General features: G+C 35.6%; 1 protein-coding gene across 5 annotated transcripts in view; it reads left to right on the top strand.

The window, feature by feature from the left end:
• Positions 1–8,346: 8,346 nt before the first annotated feature.
• Positions 8,347–22,854, top strand: part of LOC129671012 (melanoma-associated antigen 1-like) — a 212,236-nt gene continuing 197,728 nt past the window's right edge. Inside the window, exons 1-5 of one of the 5 annotated variants that reach the window (XR_008719286.1) lie at positions 8,363–8,406; positions 9,103–9,219; positions 10,169–10,234; positions 10,553–10,633; positions 11,391–11,446. The gene's annotated coding sequence lies outside the window, so the exon portion shown is untranslated. Of the gene's footprint in view, positions 8,407–9,102; positions 9,220–10,168; positions 10,235–10,552; positions 10,634–11,390; positions 11,447–14,272; positions 14,452–22,854 lie in introns of those variants that run through there. The other 4 variants (XM_055599651.1, XM_055599653.1, XM_055599652.1 and 1 more) reach the window with 4 other exon arrangements.

Raw genomic sequence — 22,854 nt, 5'->3', positions numbered from 1 at the left:
AATTCATATCTAAGACCATAATTTTATGATGGGTGAGGATGAGTGATGAGCATTGGCTTCTTCAGAGCAGGTATTAAGTGAAGCCTCAGCAATGTATTTCAGGCTCAGAAAACTTTAGAACAATGGTGTTGTCAGGCTCCAAGATAGACACCAGGAAATAAAGAAACTGCCACAAGTGGTTGAACTTCTCTCTCTCTGTCTCTCTCTCTCTCTCTTTCATATATATATATATATATACATAAACACACACATATACATTAATATTTTGTATGGTGACTTCCTAGGTAGTCCAGACTGGCCTGTTATTGTCTCCGTAGCTACCCCAGGCTGCCATAAAAGCGATTATCCTCCTGACTCTGCCTTCTGAATGCTGTGATAATATGTGTGCCCCACTTAGCACTGCTGTTGCATATTCAGTTGTTGAGCTGAACCAAGGGACCTTGTGCATATGAGTGGGCAATAGTCCTGGAATTCAGCCTGCATTCTTTCTACATGTACCATGATCTCACAAGTCCATTTGAACCTACATATAATTCTCATTGTTAACATGTCCCATAAAATGAAATATTTTGTTAAAGTAAAGAGATATTTTTCTTCAATGTGCCCACAAGGTATCCTTTTCATTAACTTGTACAAAGGTTCTGGGTAGGATACTTTTCCTATGTTGATGTCTGCTGAAGTCATGTGATAATGTGTGTGGGTACCCACATAGTCTCTTAAAGTTTTTACTTTCTTGTAATGTTCCTAGAACTTTTTAGTATGGTTTAAAGGTGAAGATCCTAGTCAAAAGGCTATGCCAATTTACAGAGTGGAGACATGCTAAAGATAGATTTAGAGAAATGAAAATATAACTTAGTTTTATGAGAAACCTAAAATATGCATAAATGTTAAATGTAAGTAAAATTAATGTTTTATATTCCAGTTTTAAGTAGAATGATTGTGTTGTACTTAAAATTTTTCAATGGACTGTTCATATTAAATCTTTTACATTTTTGGACTACTTTCGTTAATGTTTTATTTTTATTTTATTTTATTTGGTTTTCTGAGACAGGGTTTCTTTGTGTAGCTTTGGCTTTCTTAGACTTGCTTTATAGACCAAGCTATTCTCACAATCAGAGATCCGCTTGCCGCTTGCCTCTGCCTCCCAGAATACTGGGATTAGAGGGGTGTGCCACCATACCTGAGTTAATGTTTTCTTTTCCTTTCCTTTTTTACAAACATAAGCACAATTTATTTAAGAGAAACTCATGAGTAAACCTAAATCTATTTACATTTGTACATTAAATCTACTGCATTTACAATCAATGTTTTATTTTTCAATTAAAATGTTTTATTATCTGATGTGTGTGCAGGTGCATATGCATATGTGTGTGCTTGCACATTGGATACCAAAACATGCATGTAGAAGTCAGAGTACAACATTTGGGATTTGGACTGTGGTTTTCAGGAAACCAACTCAGATTGCTAGCTCTACACAGCAAGTGCTTTTGGCTGGTGAACTGTGTCACAGGCTCACAGCAAATATTGTTCATTATTTATAAAATTCATAATTGATTGCATTTTGTTTCTTCTCTACTCTTGTTTATTACACAATGGAAATCTGTTTTCTGGTGTGGGAACCTGAAATGAAGCCTGAATTTTTATTAGATGGTCAGAAATTCAGGGTCAAGGAAGGAACCAAGAGTAAAACACATTATATGTCATATTGTAATCATTTTATTTTCTGGAGATAGGGTATTATTGTATAGTCTAGGCTGACCTAGAACTTATTATGTAGACCACACTGGCCTTGGAATTATACTGATTATACAGAAGGGTTCTGCCTTCTCAGCTCTGGGATTACAGTCGTGTGCTGTCCCCTTTCTATTCTCCCTTTATGAGACTGAATTATTTTGTATAAAGCATATCTGTAACAAACTCTAATTTCTGAATTTAACAATTCCTTTTTGAGATAGACTTCATCATATTGATGTTCAAAGATCAAGCTCAAACAGAGAACAGCTATTAAAATAGCTGTGTTACTTACAAGTGGTCTGTTCTGTGCTAAAAGTTCTCTACCACCAAAACACAAAAGACATGCCAGTATAGATCTGGGGTTCTTTTGTGGTACTACTTTCATTGTTGATATATGAAATAAATCTAGCTGCCAATTAGGAGAACAATAAATGAGGAATATATAGAGAATATATACTAGTCAGCCATACAGAAGAATGAAACACTATCTTTTCCACAGGAATAAAAGGGCTTGGAAGACATCATGTTACCTAAAATATGCCAGGTGTAGAAAAAACATGTCATGTTTTTTCTCTCCTGAAATTGGAAGAGGGAACATTAGATTAAGAAAGTGACCCCTGGAAGGAGGGAGAGGGAGAAAGCATTTTGAGAGTAGGAAAGAAGTAGATATAACAAATGCATTATACATTCATTATGGAAATGCCATCGTGAAAACAAATTGTTTGTCTGATCAGTATATGAATAGAATACCAAAAGAAACAAATTGCCTTTTTCTACACTAAATAAAAGAATGGTGTTAATATTTAATGGGTCATTCGTCAAATTTGCATTTCTTTCAAATTTTTCAGTCATTGAAACAGGCTTTTACCACTAGATGTTGCATGATAAATATTCATTATCTGATGGTCAGTATGAAAAGGTTTCTTTTTTTATTTTTATTTTTTACAGTTTATTCATTATATATCCCGATTGAAGGCCCCTCCCTCAACTCCTCCTAGTTCAGTCCTCTCTCCCTTTTCCTCCCTATCCCTTTCCCTGAGTCCACTGAAAAGGGGAGTTCTTCTCCTCTGCCATCTGCCCATAGCTCATCAAGTCTCATCAGGACTGCCTGGATACTCTTCCTCTGTGGCCTGGGAAGGCCACTTCACCAGGACCAAGTGATCAAAGAGCAGGCAACCAAGTTCATGATAGAGGCAGCCCCTGCTCCTCTTACTCAGGTACCCAAAAGGAGACTGAGCTGCCAATGGGCTACATCTAAGCACGGGGTCTAGGTCCTGTCCATACATCATTCTTGGTTGGTGCATTAGTCTCTGCAGTACCCCCTGGGCTCAGTTTTTTTTTTTTACCTTTGTTGGTCTCATTGTGTCGCTCCTTTCCCCTTTGTGTAATTCTATCCCCCACCCCTTCTTTCATAAGATTCCCTGTGCTCTGCCCAAAGTTTGGCTGTGAGTCTCAGCATCTGCTTCAATCCTCTGTTGGATGGAGCCTGTCAGAGGACCCTCTATATTAGGATCCTATCCTGTTCCTTCTCTGCCACCGCTTCTGGTGTCTATCCTGTTTGCCATTCTGACTGAAATTTAAGCATCCTTCCTAGGATCCTCCTTGTTGTTTTGCTTCTTTAAGGCTGTAGATTTTAGTATGTTTTTTCCTTTATTATACAGCTAATATCCTCTTATAAATTAGTGTATACCATGCATGTCTTTCTGTTTCTCGGTTAACTCACTCAGGATCATCTTTTCTAGTTCCATCCATTTGCCTGCAAATTTCATGATTTCCTTGTTTTTAATTGGTGAGTAGTATTCCATTCTGTAAATGTGCTACGATTTCTGTATCCTCCATTGAGGGACATCTAGGTTGTTTACAGTTTCTGGCTATTAAAAATAAAGCTGCTATGAACATAGTTGAGCAAATGTCCTTGTTGTATACTTGAGCATATTTTAGCTATATGCCTAGGAGTGGAATAGCTGGATCTTGAGGTAGTGCTATTTCCAGTTTTCTGAGAAAGTGCCAGATTGATTTCCAAAGTGGTTATACAAGTTTACATTCCCACCAGCAATGGAGGAAGGTTCTCCCTTCTCCACATCCTCTCCAGCATATGTTGTCACTTGAGCTTTTGATCTTAGCCATTCTGATGGGTGTAAAGTGAAATCTCAGAATTGTTTTGATTTGCATTTCCCTGATGACTAACGATATTGAACATTTCTTTAAGTGTTTCTCTGCCATTCAATATTAGTCTGTTGAGAATTCTCTGCTTAGCTCTGTACCCCACTTTTATATTAGATTATTTGTTTTATTGGTGTATAATTTCTTGAGATCTTTATATATTCTGGATATTAGCCCTTTATCAGATGTAGGGTTGGTGAAGATCTTTTCCAAGTCTGTAGGCTGTCATTTTGTTCTGATGACAGTGTCCTTTACAGAAGGTTTTCAGAAAACCTTTCTTTTATGGATAACTTAATCATTAATTCCATTAAGTGCATAAAGTCTAAGTTTATAATTATTTTACAGTTATTTTATGAAATAATTTTCTTCTGTGTTTCTAGGATTTACCCTTTAATTGTTTCTTTTAAGATAAGGGGGATACAAAGTGAATAAACTGTAATTAATAAAAAAAGGAAAAAAAGATACTTCGAGGTAACATGAATATTCTCATATACTTGACAGATTTAACAACTGTTTACTATCTTTATGATTTTTTCTAAAACATCCTAGAGTACTCTATAAATACTAGTTTCTTATCTCACATTATTTCATAGTATGTCTTATATGTCTTATAAGAACAAGTCTATCATCATGTACTATCCTACCAGTGAATTTTTATATAAATCCAAGATTATCTCTTTACAATCTCTTTCACTGTCTGATAGAGATGTTTGATTTTCTAATGACAATCTGAATTCACAGATCATATTCAGTTATCATGTCTCTCTTTAATCTCGAACAGCTTTCCTACCCACTCTGTTTAACATCTAACAGTGATATTTTGAAAGGTTCACATTAGTTCTATTCAAGACTGTTCCACAATGTATATTTTTCTGATTACACCTTCATGTTTACTTACACCTGAATTATATGTTTTGACAAAGACACATTTAGTGGATGCGTGCCTCCAATTCCATCCCATTTGGAAGCATAGTTCCACTTGCATGATTATTGGTGTCATGAAGTTTAATTAACTAAGTTGATGTGTATCATATCTCTTCATTGATACTATGTTTCCCTGTTTTGTATTAGATCATCGGTGGTACTTTGAAGTTGGGTGAGTTTTCTTTTCTCTAACATTTCACACAGTACTGTTATGTGCTGATGCTGCTTGTGTAAGCCAGTCATTACACTGCTGTTTTCTGAGTGGGGTTATATACTAATTTTGTCATTTATTATTCTTTTTCTATAAAGAAGTGATTTACCTGTCCTTTTGCAAGTTATATAAATCATTATAAACTCAAGAACTTTTGCTCAATGTTTTACAATTCACTGCCATCATTATTATGTTTTATGATAAAACTGAAATAAATTACCCAGTGTGGCTGAATGGAGTGTTATTCTAGCATTCAGGCAGTGGAAACAAGAGGAGGGTGGGCTTAGCCCCATTCTTGGTTACATACTAAGACTTTGTCATACTTCCTGCCCCACTGGAACTGAATTTGGCCAGTGTAGTGCCTTACATCTTGCACCTTGTTTCTGAGTGTCCATCACAGTTTAAGTGATTCCTTACTTTTTCATATAAATGTACTTTATACTTTTCCTGTACCAGATACAGAATCAGCTATTTCTCCAACAAACTGGTTTGTTTTGGTGAGGAATGGTACTTAGAAATCAATATCTTAAAAGTGGATGCACTTATTCTTTCATGCGTCTCAAACTCAGAGCTATTAGAATGTCATTGCTCTCTGTGGACAAATGGGCTGAGATATTTTATAATTTCAGGAGATAATACTAGATATTTAAATACTGATCTATGTTCACAGATGACTTCAGAATTCCCTTTTCTTTTCCAGGTTCCATATCTATGCATCCTTTCTCCAAAAGTGAGAATTCTGATTTAAAAAAAAAAAAAAAAAGAGTTAACTTATTTGTTTGCTCTACCCATAAAATGCACATATCATACATACATGTTTGTGTCCTATAATACAGTTTTGCAATTTACTTGTCTACTAACATTATCTATAAGAAACACTATATTTGTGTTTGGGGCAGACCTACTTGGTGGTATTTTTTTTAGATAAAGGTATCTGATCTTGCTCCATGCCTAACTGAGAGAGTACTTTGCAGTAGATCCTATCTTGAAAAATAGCACTCCAGGTGATTACATAGAATGCTCCTATTTGAAACACAATACTGTTGTAGTTAGGAACATGGAGTTTAGGTTAGGAAAGTCAGTGTCCTTGTTCTGTTACTTAATTCTTCATTTGTGCAATGGTAATGGTATATACATCATACTACGGTAATATACCACACACTTCATCACATGGTACTTAGAAAACTCCCTGGTGTATATTAATGGGAAATGAAACGAATTTTTTCTTTTCTTTTAATATAAAATATTAACTGGATTATCAGGCCTTTTCTATCTGACAAAAATAAATTAAGAAATACTTTGTGTGGTCTTTTTGTTTGTTTTAATTTTTTTTAATTTTATTTTATTAATTACACTTTATTCACTCTGTATCCCCCCATAAGCCCCTCCCTCCTCCCCTCTCAGTCTCACCCTCCCTCCTCCTTTTTTATTCTTAAATGCAGAGATTTTTGAAAACAAAAGCAAAAATTAAAGCTACATTATAAAGGTAGTGGCATGTTACTGAGATGTACAGTTTAAATTTTTTTTTATTCTAAAAATTTGTATCTTTCCTTATTCCCTCCACCTAATGTTTGTGAGGATTGAAGAAAAGAATCTTGAGGTATTTTATTTCTTGCCTTTGGGCTAATCCCTTCTTCAGAGTGCAGTTTGTTTTCAAGAGAGCTGCTGCTGCTTTCCCCTCCCACTCCTTCAGTTCGACAGTCTCAGAGCTGATGGGGAGACAGAGAGCACGCAGCTGGTAAGTCATTCTCATAAAATAGTTGCTAATTTATTATTTGGGTTGAAATATTCTTTTTCCCAGCACATAATCATTTTATGTTCACGGTTGGTAACAGCCTGTGTTGATCTTGCCTCTCCTCTAGTAGTCAAGTACTTTAATGTTTAAACTCTGTTCTCCTTAAATTCCATTTGTTTGTTTAAGGAAATCACAACGAATCATAAACTAATTGGTGAGGTTAAGTTGACTCTAGCAACTCTAGCATATTCTCATGGAAATTATTAACATGTTGGGGATAACATGTGTGTGTTGTAGATATGGTGATTCTCTTAAAATATATGTAGAAACAATTTCCAAGACTGACAAAACCATAAATGAAGGAGAATTCAAAACTGAGAAATTCTCAATTCACATAATTTTGTTTATTACACATGTTTTTTGCTTATGTAGCTCATGAAATTTTATAACCTTCTTAGAGTTTGTCCTCCCAGAGAAATTGACAGTCTTTCGCCAGATCCTCTGTTTTCTAGGATGTCATTCTAGGATGTTTTATTGAGATCTCCATAAAACAATTGTTTCTTGGCAAGTACGGTATTGGAAAGTACTCACTCACCATGGAGGGAGCATGGACCTGAAGCCGAATGACAGTGAAGGTGATGTGTCCAAGGACGGCTCACAGAAAAAGTTATTCCTTTCACCAGACATGTAGGAAGGCAAGAAAACTAGATGCGGATAAATAGAGAGAACAAGAAAATAATAATTTAAAAATTGAACAATGAAATCAATTCTGCATTGGGTTTTATAACTGCTACTTCTACACAAAAACAATCAAGAAAATGCAACTAAGACTTATATATAGCTGAAGTTACATTTGATTTTGAGAAGCCCAAGATACAATGAATCTTTTTTCACATTGAGCTGAAATCTTAAGAGAAATGTCCTTATAAATGTTACCCAAAGTTAATTCTAGAAATGTTAAAACAAAATACCTATTTATAACCTAAAATAGGATTGTTATATTAGAAAAATTTAGAAAGAAATTGGACTATATTCTATTCGTTTTTAAATGTTTTTGTTCCCAAACTACCTTGAACCAGAGTGAGTCAATCTGCTTTTTACTGTGGAATGCCATTTGTATTGTAATTTTTTCTGTTGATGGCTTCTTACTGAATTCTTCACTTTCTTTCCTTATTGCATATCCAGGGGAGAATGTATATTGAGCAACAAAATGTAGTAGTGGTCCTCAGCAGAAACTAGACCTTGTTAGTGTTCTCTGATGTCTAATAGCACTATTGTGGGGGGGGGAAGTGTATTAATGCGAGAATGTTGCTAGGAGACGGGAGAGCCAAAAGCCCATGATATTGTGGGGGTTCCACTGGAATTAAGGTAATTTAAGTATGGTCTGTGCCCAAAGTTGAATCATTATACTGTGTCCTTTGATGAGCATATGAATTTTAGTGTACAGTATTTAGTATGATCTAATGTTTGTGAGGATTTATAAAAAGAATCTTGAGGCATTTTATTTCTTGCCTTTGGGCTAATCCCTTCTTCACAGCGCAGTTTATTTTCAAGAGGCTGTTGCGCTGCTGCTTTCCCCTCCCACTCCTTCAGTGTGACAGCCTCGGAAGCTGATGGAGAGACAGAGAGCACGCAACTGGTAAGTAGCTCTCATAAAATAGTTGCTAAGGCTATGCTTTTTTAAAGCAAGTGACACATTTTGACAGAACAGAATAGCATAGAACTGTGTAGGAATTTGCCTAGTCCGTAGCATCAAGAAAATAGATTATATTCTAAAGATTTTTGTGGTCACTTTTCCTACTTTAAGGCTTGCTTCCTAAATGGTGAAAGACGCGGTAGAAGGAAATACAGAACACATAAATTGAGAATCTGAAAAGATATCCTCAAAATAAAATTTATTGAAGATATTAAAATGATGTATCAGCTTTACGATATCTGAATTAGACATAATGAAATAATAGTTATAGGTATTCTCAGATCTGGTTTGTTTTCTTGGTGTGTGGCGAACACGGGGAAAATATTTTACAGTGGAGAATAGAATACTGTATTCCACTTGTTTTTAATTAAGAAGATGGTGCCGTGACATGTCTGTGTAGGAAAGGAAATGAAGAAGGTCGGCTGTAATAATATTAAGACTGATTGCTTTGTAGGAGAGATGAACATGTATTGAATGAGGAAGATTAAAATTTGGTGAAAATCATGAGAAAAGAAATAACAAATATTGTGACTGTACCTTCATTTTAAAAATTCATTTGCTTTTTGCATGCCATGTTGTACAGTAAAAATAGAATGTTTTTGGTGCTTTTTCTTTTCTTTTTTTTTTTTTTTTGAAAAGGAATGTGAGACTGTAGCAGAGATTCCTATGGATGCAGTGTTTCTGTTTGCGTCTCAATATCCCTGATATTGTATGTGCTCTTTTATGCTGGTTACGGCAAGATAACAGAAAAAAAAGGTGAAGTCATATATTTTAAATTTTCTTTAGAATTTAGATTGGTTTTGACACCTGACTTAAAAGGAATAAAATAAATTAAAAAAAAAAAAAAGGATAGACAGATTGGTTTTGGGGTTAGATTATGAAACCGGGCTCAGAGTACAATATGAGAACGGAAAGCTTATTAGAAAGTCTTCAAAGATAAGCCATCCCTTAAGTTGAACATGTCTGCTGGGGGCATGTTTTGCAGGGAAAGGGAGCAGATGTTGAAGGTAGAGGGAGGGGGCATGAGCAAAGCACTGCGGCAAAGAGTGACTGACGCATCCGGGCACATGTGACTATTCTCTGGTGTAGTGAAGAAAAATTTCCAGGACTCCATCTTGTGGAAGAAATTCCATACATCCTATCATGCAAGTGATGCTGGAATCATGCTGTGCGGGATAATGAGTTGATTTTGTGTAATCGTCCATTGCTATTTAATCTTTGCGTTTGATGGTCTTTGTTCCTAGACTTTCTTCTCTACACTCTCAGAGCTTTCATATGCTTATTAAAATATCTCATTAAAATGTTGGTTCTTCTTTTATTACAAAAATACAGTATCGTGGAGAATTTGGAAAAAAGAAAAGGTGACCATGAAGATTATGTACAATGCCATAAACTTAGCATAATTGCTGTCAGTAACTTTTCTTTACATATATTCACTTAAATGCATAGAAATATATATTTAATACAAAATAAAGATCAGATGAATCTTATTATTCTGCTTTATTCATTAAGTATATATTGTAAGCAATTTCTCATATTTTGAAATATCGTATAGAAATGTGTTTAGACAATGAATAATTTTATCACTTTGGGAGTATTACTAAGCTCCAAATATTAAATGTGCTTTTTTGCCATTGTAAATGGTTTAAGAAATGTATTTCCATATAAATAAAAATTGTGTTTCCTTCTGTTATTTTCCTCCTAGAAAAAAAATTCAGCTGTGGAATCTGTGGACCAAATGGTATGAATCCGTCTCAAGTTTCTTTCCTTAGTAAGTCATCTTGCTTAATTTCTTTATCATATGTGATTAAAAGACATTACTTTCAAGTCATTACTTGTCTGTTCAGCTTTGTCACTTATGATGGTAATTTTGAAGGTATTTTACTACTTTATATTTTAAAATACCTACATCTGTCAGTTGGTTTTTGTGTTTTCTTTTTTTAAGGTGTTTCTCCACATATAAATTCACCTGTATTTCTTTAGAAATTTAATTAATTTATTTTGACAATTAACTCTGCAATCTGTATAGACTTCACTTTAAATATTATAAAATAGAATCTAATTGTGTGTGTTTTTTTTTTCCAAATAGGTCACCAATAGTTTCAGCATTACGTATTGAATAATGCAACCTTCTACTGATGTGAAATATCCACAGCTGTTCTCCCACTAGGTAGGGTGTAGCTTTCCACAGTTTGGCCATTTTCTTTCTATTCAAGATGGTTACATTCCACAGTAATAATTTTACCTTCTTGACACATTCAACAGCCTGCTAAAACATTGTGTTTGTGCTTTTTGCCTTTTAAGAATCCTAGCTGTATACAGTCTAGTGATTTTCAAACAGGATATATATGTATATATATATATATATATATATATATATATATATATATATATATATACATTTAATATATATATTTAAGTTAAATAGTTAAAGATCTTACTTCATTTATTCTTTTTTTTTTTTACAAATTAGAAGTTGAGGAATCAAATGACATAGAACACTGTTCCATGTGTTACTCTTTTTTGATCATCCTGACAGTTCAGTTGTGTGTTTAAAAGGAAATACTATAAGGGGTAATATACTTTTTCTGTTCCTTAGGAATATAGAGAATTAAAGTTGAGTGGATTTGGTTACTGGAATTTTCTAGAGGAACATAACAGGGAAATGTAAGAAATGTATGAAATTCAGAAATGTTTTCAATTATGTCTCTGGCAGTAAAACGATCTTGGAATCTCAATACATGCTACCACTGTCATTATCTTTTCAAGACAGAAAAAACATTGCGTGGTCCATCTCTTTTTACTACAAGTGGAAGGGTTAAGACACAAAACATGGGAGGCTTTTAGTAGGAGATAAGTTAAATAGTAACAGAAGTATTTGACAGTTAAAAATCATTGCTATTCTCTGTTGTACCCCTTACACACAGCTTTTTCCACCTCCTATTGACTTCTAACAACAGCCACTGGCCCTTTCTGATTTTGGAAGGAAAAGGAGGGTGAGTAGCAGGCTGCTTTCTTTGCCTGCTGTTATTGCAAGGGATACATTTGGCTCACAGACATAGCTCTAGTCATTTCCTGACTTGCCACATTAGGCTGTGATTTGTTTATGACTGGAGGATGGTTTCCCTGGTAACAGGAACTCACCAGGGCATGCACATTGGCTCATCTGCAGTGACAGAATGCAGCTGTTAGGCCTTGGGAGGGATCTTGGGGGCCAGCAGTGGCTGGAAGAGGTATTCCACAGACATGATGTCAATTTTTTCTCCCTGTACTGAGACTGAGCATTACAATTTTTTCAATCCCCAGAATATGTTGAGCTTTCTCTCTTATTTTCCCTTCCAGCACTGCCACAGTCGATAGTCTTACAAGTGACCATGATGTTTTCCCAATTAGTACAGTCCCAAATATCCTCAGGGCTCAAAGGGATTCTTATAGTTTGGTTACAGGAAACAGATGGCCTGGTTTCAAACCTCCATCTCTTTGTTGTCAGCTGTATGACCATACGACAATTTTTCAGTCCTCCTGTGCCTCAGCTTCCTCAGCTGTAAAATTGGAATTAAAATAATAGCACATTTAGAAAAATAGTACATGTGAACCATTAAAAGGTATTCTTTATTGTTACTTGTAGGTGTCAAAGGAAAATTGCCTGGAACCAGACTTGTGCCTGCACAATACAACGAACTCATCCAAATTAGAGACACAAGCCTTTACCTCCACAGAATGCAGACCCTCTTCCCATGTAGCCCACAGATGACCTACAGCATAATGGAGCACTCCCCTGAGATTCATTAATATACACCACAGCAAAAAAAATTTGCCCCTTATCACATGGACACCTTCCATGTTGCTGAGCTCTTTTAGATGCACACAGGTTCTCTTCAACACAGAGACCAAGCTAAAGGACATTTATCTCTACCACATGGTGAGTCTTACCTCACCATGAAGACAGTGCCTGTAAAACAAAGAAAATCTTAACATTATAGCTCATTTTCATATCATACAGACACTATCCAGAACATACAAAGTATGCAGACTTAATTTATATAATATAGATTCTTTCAAAAGCATACAGATTCTTCACAGAACACTTAAGTACTCCTCACAGCAATCCTCATGCCACAGCATAATAGTCCCATTAAGATACATAATACTCCCCATGTGTGCTCTACCAACTAAACTGCTGGTGAATGAAGTTCATGTGAAACAGACTTATGTTACACTAACCTTCACAAGAAAACGTGACCTTGCCCACAACACTCATGTAACTCTTGTTACATTATGAAAAGCTTCAGCATAGAACATAGACTGTCCACAGCACAGTGTATCACTCCATAGAATGCAGACTTCCTGCTTAAACACAAATACACAACACAGCTTAAATCCCTTGCCACCACATAACTTCCCCAAATGACAAACTCCCCCTTTTACAAACAGATAAATCCCTCATAACCAAGATCATTTCAATAGAACAGAGGCTTATTTCAGACTACACAGACTCCTTTTACATCTTACTCCACAAAACATAGATTAAGTTTATGGTACAAAGACAATTCCAGTAATCCTGAGCCTTGTTCAACTCCACCAAATAGCAATAGAGATGTATAACCTGAAGCACATAGATCATGCCTTCTTAAACATGATTTTAATTTAATGCATATATTTATTTTATACATTTATATAGATTATACACATACTTATTTTATACATACACACCAGTTCATCTCATGATAAACATACAATGCAAACCTAAAGTGGTAGCACGTGCCTAATAGGTACTCATTTGTGCCACATCATCCAAATCTCCTTTCAGATTTATAGAATTGCTCTCTAAGGTAGTCTAGCACTCTCCCTGGCCCCCATCACAAAGGTGATCCACAGTATCAACACTCATCCTATAGTACAAATGTAAACTATAACATGTAAACACATCTCAGAACACAGCACTTCACTGCCATAATGCTCAGACTTCTGTAATAGTAACACATTTTTATACATCATCATCTTTAAAAAAAAAATAAACATTTCTTGCAGTAGTTCTACAGTCTAGACATTGCTCCCAAATACATGAACTCATTTTTAAACATATTTATTATTATCATTTATTACAATGTATTGACTTTGTATCCCAGCTGTGGCCCCCTCCCTCATCTCCTCCCAATCCCACCCTCTCTCCCTTGTCTCTTCCCATGCCCCTCCCCTAGTCCACTGATAGAGGAGGTCATCCTCCCCTTCCATTTGACCCTAGCCTATCAGGTCTCATCAGGACTAAACCCATTTTTTTATTTTTTATTTTTTTTCACAATTTATTCATTATATATTCTTATTGAAGCCCCTCCTTCAACTCTGCTCCAATCCCACCCTCCCTCTCATTTAACCCCTATCCCCTTCTCCTAGTCCATTGAAAGGGGGAGTTTTCCACCATTGCCATCTGCCAATAACCCATTTTTAACAGACTCTCAGAATTACTACAAAACATGCAGTCAGCTTCACTGTTATCTACAAAACAAGATATGCCTAGCCATGTATAGAACTCTATCATAATACATAGACTCTACAATTAATATGCATACTTGTCTCATAGCTCATATAAATACTCTCAAACAGTGATATGCACCCTACATGTACAGATAAGCTACTCAGGTCACAGACTTACCTTATAATATACTCAGTAACAACATATGTATCTTAAAATGTATAGATAAACCTATGGATGCATAGATTTGTTCTACACTATACAGAGTTACATTATAACACTTATTTTATAATGCAAATAACCACCTCATATCATGTAAACATAAAATGCATGTATTAACTCCACTTTGCAACAATTTCCATCACAGAGGACAGACATGAATTACCATGTCATTGAGCTACAGTTCTGGCCCACAGCATAGATACAGCCTGGTATCAATTAAGAGCAAGGCCTCTGGACGCAGGCTTCCTGGGCTTGCCTCCAGACCCCATCCCTTACTAATTGTATCGCCACAGGTAAGTATTTTTCTTTATTCTTTAGTTTACTCATCTGCAAAACAAAGATGGCAATGGTAGCTACTTTGAAGGATTAACATAAATAAATACCAGTTGAGCTATATTCAGTATAGTACAGCGCCTGCTGCCTAAGAACTGTAAGATTTGCATTACCATCACCTTCTACCCCACCATTGTTACTGAAGCTTATTTTAAACATCTACAATCATTTAACAACATAGATTTGTCCTTTCCTACAGTACTGAGATTAGCCTCAGAATGTACAGAAATACTCTACTGCAGATGGAAAGCACTCCATAATACCTGATGTCCTATAGATCACAGAGAGCACACTAAACTAGATACCACTCACAATGTGAAAATTTACAGTAGAACTAAGAAATGTAACAAACAATGTATATGTTTACTTTATATGTATACATTCACCTCACAGCACACAGACTATATGGACAATACCCAGTTTTACCCCATAAAGCAATGATTTGTAATGTTGCATATATATACATACCATGAACTTACAGTTATATACTGTATGACAAAGACCACATTATACACAGTTATTAATTACAAAGCATGCGGATTTCCTTGATATTCACAATGATGTTTTTCTAAATTCATATTCCTAAATTTAGCACATATTTTAATGCAGAGCCCCTTCCTATAACACATTTACTTACTCTTATTTTATTCTTGATTCATAAACAACTATATGCTTCATATCTAATTATTTGCACATAAATATTATTTACCTTAAAAAATTCTCATATATATGATCACATACCCAATACCACACAGATTCTTTTTTTGTTACCACACATTCTTAAAAAAAAAAAAACAAAACCTGAAAGTTTGTGTGTGTGTGTGTGTGTGTGTGTGTGTGTGTGTGTGCACCTGGTAACCACAGAGGCCAGAAAAGGACTTAAGATTTTCTGGATCCTGAGTTTCAGACATTTGTGAGCTTCCTTTTAGGTGCTTGGAATTGAACATGGATCCTTTGCAATAGCAGCAAGTGCTTGTAATCACCAAGCTTTTTCTGTAGCCTTAAGGAGAGCTACTTAAGACCCACTTAAGTTCTACCATACAAAGCTATCCTCCTAAGCACAGATGTTCTTAAATGTCCTACATCTGTATCACATGACAACATACATACAAAGCCATCATACAACTTTCAAGCTTGCATTTAAACAACCAAACTCACACAAAGTAAAACCATTCTTACAGTACAAAAACCCATCTTACAATGCCCAGTATGACACAAAGCAAAGACAAGCCTCAGCTCACATAAGCTCAACACAGAAAGAACACAAATCTTTGTGCACAACAGTTAGACCCACTCTCTATTACAAAGCTTGAACGCAGAGCTCCAACTGCTTATGCTGGAATCCCTAACACATCAGTATTGATTTTATGACCTAAGAAATTTTTTGACCTCTTTGTGTATTTTTCTCACTTACAAATTTAGAATAACAATGATTGTGTGCCATACAACTGTTAAGAAGAACAAATGAGTTAATGCTTATAAACTCTTTAAAAACAGTTCCTGGTAAAGAATTGTTGTCATTCATGTCTGCTGATACTGTTACTGTTATTATTATGAACAAACCTGGACAATAATGGTAAGATTCAACCTAAACAAATGAAAAACAAACTTCCCCGCAAAGTGTCCTCATAAAGCACACAATCTTATCCCAACCCATATTTTGACCACTCCATCTGTATTGACTGTTTTTAGCCCACAACATTTGGATGTACCTACTACACCGTATGTGCATAGCATCTATACGCACCACATACCACTAGATACACAGTGTAATGCATTCACTACAGTGCACGAATATGTAAATTCTTCCTCATAATGATTCGTCTCATTTTTGCCAAATGCTCTTACAATGCTCCACAATACATATACATATATATGTATGTGTGCTCAGCATAGAATACCACATTAGCTCTACAACTCAAGTATTAAAATCCTTGAAATAATCCACAGCATATAGGTTTATCCAAAATACAAGTCACCACACAACATAAATCTTGCTACAAGGAGCAGATTAGCTTCATAAGTCACAGAACTAAGGCCTGCCTTACAACACACAGATTCTTCATAGTATCGAAATATATTGCTCTAGTGAAATACTAGCCTAGCTATACAATAAGATTTATCATGAACTCCAACATTATTGGACAACATGCAGTAGCTATCTCATAATGCACATGTACATATCCCATACATAGAAATATTTCCCCTCACTCAGTCATTGTTTCTATCCTGTAAATTGACTCTCAGCAGCTATATGTACCATAGAGCATGGAGCAGTTCCCTGTAATCAATAGTATCTCACTACAGGATGCAGATTGGTAACATAAAATAACTTCTTTTTACCGTACCTTTTGTCATAGGAGCACACTCTACAAAAGACACAATGCACAGATACATTCTGTAGTACTTAGATATAATTCAGAAGATCAAAACATACACTGGAATGACTAAATATTCACATTTTACACAGTCACACCACAAATACCAGATTAGCCTGCCAACCAGAGAATAAAATTTATAACACAAACACTTGATTTGCAATACATGCACACACAGACATTTTACTTTCAATGTACAGGTTGTCTCCACAAAATACTCCCTTATCTCTACAAAATCAGAAGAAACACCAAAGAATCTGAAAACAGCCAACAAGGCACAAGAATACTCTACTTTAGCCAGAAAATATCTTCAAAACACAAAGAAACTGGACAACCTACATAATATCTCAACCCGTAACATCCAGAGTCACGTGACACACAGAGACCGACACTGTCATGCCCAGCATGACTTGCTATCACCCAGACTCTCTAGGCTCATTCCAGAGAACTCAAACAGGAGTGTATGTGGATAGGCTTTTATTATTCCTAAAAATAATGGCTGGTTTCTAAAAAATACCTTCTTTACAATGAAACTACATAAAAACATGGATAATTCATAGATACTTTCTATAGTTACAAATGATTATTGAGTTGATATAACACACCTAATAAATGCTCCTATGCAAATAAAATTAATCCATCAAAATAAAACTTACCTCTTGAAACCTAGACTTTTTTTTTCAAATTGCTTGGATTTGCCCCATAATACACGTAATCATCAGACATCATTCACTAGTCCTAAAACCAGCTTATTATACAAAAGTACTATAATGTAGCTGAGCAGTGGATGAGGACATAGTTCAGTAGGTAGAATGCAAGAGTTTCTAGGCTTCCTTCCCAACACTACATAATACTGTGTATGGTATACCTATAACTGCAGCACTCAGGGGGTGGACAAAGGAAGATTAAAAGTTCAAGGTCATCCTTGAACTACAAAGCAAGTTCAAAACTAACCTAGAATGCATGAGAGCCTGTCTGAAACCAAACCAATTAAACAATAAACCACCACAATAGCAACAACAAAGAAGTACAGAAGAAAATACACATAAAGTGCTATGATGCATAAACTTCACAGAACTCAGTCTCACTCTACTTGATTGACCAAGTTCGCCCTGAGACGTTCAGAGAAGTACATGAGATTAAGATCTGTTCTATAACAACATGCTTGCCATGCATAGCCAGAAACATCAGATATTCAAAAACTTCCATCCAACTAGACTTCAATAGTAATCTAGAATTTTCCCCACAATATGTAGTAATTGCTCACATCCAAGACACTATTCACAAACTTCACATGGACTACAAAACCTAATATTTTGCTGTAAAAATATCAATACTTGCCCTTGGAATGTAGGAACTGGGGAAAGCATGGAAAACTCTACAGTAAACTGCTATGTAATGCCTGTAATATATTGACTTGCTTCATAACACCCAAAATGAGCAGATGTTCTCCCAAATTGCCAAGTTAATCCCACAATATACAGATTGCCTCTCTAATAAAATATTAGCTTCAAAGAACACAGGCTTACTGACAGGTGTTAAGTAAGTTCACAAAGGATTCATCATGAAGAAATTACATAATATAGTAATAATTACTACAACAGTAACAGCAACAAGACAGATTTACTCCACAACACTAGACAAGCACTGTAAAATACCTTTTCCACCCTACCTTATCCAAACTTGTTTTATAAATGTCTGAAATGCTGAAAAACATTGAAACAAAGCTCTTAACATATATAAGTATCATTCTTTTCATATTGGAAAGAATATTCCAATTCTTTCCAGACCTTGGCTTAACACACAACACCTGGACTCCCCCAACTGTCAAGACTTAGCCTGCTCAGATGGACCACACAGCACAGTTATATAGTTGCATTTTCTGTCATATACTATCTCTCCCTATACCTCATCCCTATATAAACCTTGCATTTACTACACAAACATTTGCCCTTGATTACATAGAAATCTTGGACAACATATAAAAAAGCCTTTAATAAACTTCATAAACATATAATGTGCATTATTGCAATTCCCTCTGTAAGACTTAAACACATACAGCAGTATAGATAATTTACCCTTTGACATCAAATTTGCCCAGGACACAAGATTATCCCTTACCAACTAAGATACCTTGCACACTACATCTAACCTAGTGAAATTCATACTGCCCCCACAAAGCAGACTTAAATTGTTCATTTTAGTCATACAACTAGTCATGTAAACCACCTCCTGAAGATAGAATATATCCTCACCTAACAAACTTTATTCTAAATGCAGACACTTATCAAAGAAAATCTTGAACCTTTAACAAAAATTTGCCAATAATGAGCAGAAAGGATTGAAACCAAACTGAAGAATCTCATGTGAAGCTAGATACCAGCACTCCACTTTACAGAAACTCACACCGCAAGATCTATGCTGATCTCACAATATATACACACAACAACCACACATTTATATGCTTCAAAGACACAGAATCTCCTCATAACATATATAGTAACTGTAAAAATATTTTGACCAATATAGCCTCCTGATGACTACCACAATGCATAAACACTGAAACATACAAACAAATCCAATACACAATCTGCCTAGATAGGCTTCACTATTGGAAGGCTCATTGTTAGGTTTGTTGCAAATTGTACAGACTCTCATGTCAGCCAGACTTTAGGCATGAACTTGCACTTTCTCTAAGTCATAAAGACGAAACTACCATAGCTGGTGAGAGAGATTGGTGGGCAAAGTCACTTACTGGAGAGCCTGAGGTTGATCTTTGGAACCTACATGGTGAAAGGAGAGAACTGACTCCCATAAGTTGTCCTCTGACCTCCACATATACACGGTGGCATGTGTGTGTGCCCCATCTCACTACAATAAGTGGTTTGAAAAGACTAAAGCAGCAGTACTCAGACATGAACCCCACATGATTTTATGACCTCAAATCATATCCTGTTTTAAAACACAAACGGTGAACAGCATACAAAAGCCACACAACAAAGAATTAGCTATAAAACCTAAAATTGCCCTACAACATCCAAACTTATATAGTGACACTTGGATTCATCCAACAGCACTGCTTGTTTCACTAACAAAAATGAATCAAAATGAAGAAGCATCTTTAAGATACATGCTACAATATTGGGCACACTCCACAACTCAGCATTTATATGACATTAACACTTGTCCCATAAGATGGAGAGATTCTGGACACCATACAGTGGAATATAAGATACAGATAGGCCTGACAACACCCAGAGATTCTGTTTAACATCCACACTTGCCTTTGATCACACACATTTCTTTGAAAATACTCACCATAGCCTCAGAATACATATATTTCTATATATCACAACACAGGGACACACTTAGAATATATATCCACTCTACACAGACCTTCACTGTAAAGTCCATTCATATACAGTAAGCCATGGGTGTATAACACAGAAAAAAGAGTTACCCCTATATGCTCTTACAATATGATTCCCAAATTTATACTGAACATCTGTACTCAGTTAGAAAACATAACTGTAACACAATATAAACACAGTATAATGATGTTCCTTCTTTTAGTGCTAATTCATAGGTCATGTTCTACAATGTCTAGACATGCCTTCTAGTTTTATGATTTAGGTAATCTTCAAATAATCAAGAACCTTGAAGTTGCACAGAGCTCTACCAACAACATGCAGAAATGTGACACAGTATTCCAAATTGCATCAAAGCACACAATCTGTAGTGTACACCATCTCCTAAAACTTTTATGTAGGTCTTGTAATGCATAAACAGTCTCAAAAATACAGATTCTTTAGAATTATACAGCAAAACAAAGCAACTTAGAAACGTTTCTCAAAACATACTGTATAACAGGCAGACACACAGCATGCACTTCCTGTTTTCAAGCATACAGATTGCCTCTCCTACCGACTTTTTGGCTAGCAGCTCTAAGACATTTCACACAAAATACACTTGATGGATGTGGATGTATACAAGGCTCTAAGTTCCCTCTTTAGTACTTCAAACCAAGACATAAAAACAGCAAACTCCAAACAGAACCAAAAGAAGTAAAAACATAACAATCTCCAATCTCCAGAACAAAACAAAACAAAAACCCAGTCTTGCCTTACAGTTGCATAGTTTACCCAAATTTCAAATTCATTCTGAAAAGTATGCTGTTTCACCCCTCTATACAATGTAATCCCACAATGCAGAAACTTGACACAAAGCCAGTAGCTACGTCCTAATGTACCACAATGATTGGAACTTCAGACACACCGGCACTCACTACAGCACCAAGAAACACTGTACCCAATATCCTGTGATGCCTGAAAGTTTGAGTGTTATAATGTGTGAATTCTTTTATAAATACTACATTAACCATCCAGTATCAAAACCAATTTAATACTCCACACATGCTTCATTACACAAGGCCACCAGCGTATAGTTCCATCATGGCGTACAACCCTATCTCAAAGAAGACATGAAGTTGTGAGGGGAGCATGCTGGAAGCAACTTTAGGGGGTGTCGAAGAGAAGAAATAGAAGGCAATATGATCATACTTCATTATATGAATGTATAAAATTCTCAAAAATAAATGAAAGTGACACAGCCCTACCTCACAATGCTAAAGTTAACCAAATGTGGAGATTTGCACTAGAACGCACCCAATATTATCTTAACAGGTGGATTCACCTTAAAACACAATCTTGATTCAGAGCACTATAAAAACACTTTATAATGCCTGCAGGGAACCTATTATGTCTATCTGAACTCATCTCTTAACACCAAAACATTACCTATAAGTCACAGGTAAGTTATACAATGTAAATTTCTCTCTTTAAAAGACAGATGTACTGTACAACATACAATCATCCTACTTTGGGAAGAATAGCCCAAAACATATAGCACCATCTACAGTTTGTCTTGACACACAAGACAGGCATCTCACAATATATGGAATATGTTTATAATATTTATATGTAGGATATCATAAGTAGACAGAAAAACTGTGATAAACAAAATTGAAGATACATGTACAGAATAACCTCAAGGTACATGGAATCACTATTCAGTGTAAATGCTTTATAAGGAAACCATATATTTCTCTACACAACATTGCTATATGACTCAGACTTGGCCCACAGAATCAATACTTACCAGTAACTTACCAATAACTTACCAGTAACTTACCAGTCATACCTTTTACAACCCAGTTTTACCCTACAAGCATTCTTGTTTCACCTTCTGGGCAGACTCTGTAGTGTACATGCTCACTCCCAATACTACCCTGGAAAACTTTCCAAAGAAACTATGCCTTCCACAATATACAAAATATCAGAAGTCATAGATACTCCCACAGTTCCACAGTTGCCATATTTTCGACCTTCACCTGTACCGAGACTCACTCTGAAACACCTAGGACCAAATCATAGTTTGAAGACTCAGCCTATATTAGGTTGTCTAAACAGTACAGAATTCTACAACATTCTGATGCAGAATTTCTTCACAGCCTCACATCATGCCCCATCAATATGTGATCTGAAATGTACGACATACACATGAAAATAGTAATAAGGGTTCTAATACATAAGTAATAAGACACATACACTATAATGGGCAAACATATCATACTATACAAACTTAATGAGCAGACACCTAACAAAAGGCCTACAATTCATGATACATCCAACTTCATAATGACATGCCTCACAACACAAAGAATTGTGTCTTAATTTAAACTGAATTTAAAATACATAGCAAGACTCTGTCACATCCCAAACTTATTCAACCAAACACTTTAAAACCCTAGCAAACTTCATACCACAGCTAGAATTAACCTACATATTGCAAACTTGCCCCATGAGGCATGAAACTGATATACTATATACAAGAACCCTACACATAAGGTAGTTCATCCTTTTTATTTGTTTGTTATCAGAAGAGGGAACTAAATTACATTATAGATGGTTATGAGCCATCATGTGG

The sequence above is a fragment of the Psammomys obesus genome, unplaced genomic scaffold (genome assembly GCF_907164565.1).
Source record: "Psammomys obesus unplaced genomic scaffold, mPsaObe1.curated_primary_1811, whole genome shotgun sequence".
Lineage (NCBI taxonomy): Eukaryota > Metazoa > Chordata > Mammalia > Rodentia > Muridae > Psammomys > Psammomys obesus.
The sequence above is the reverse complement of the archived record's forward strand: the minus strand, read 5'-3'. Positions and strand labels throughout refer to the sequence as shown.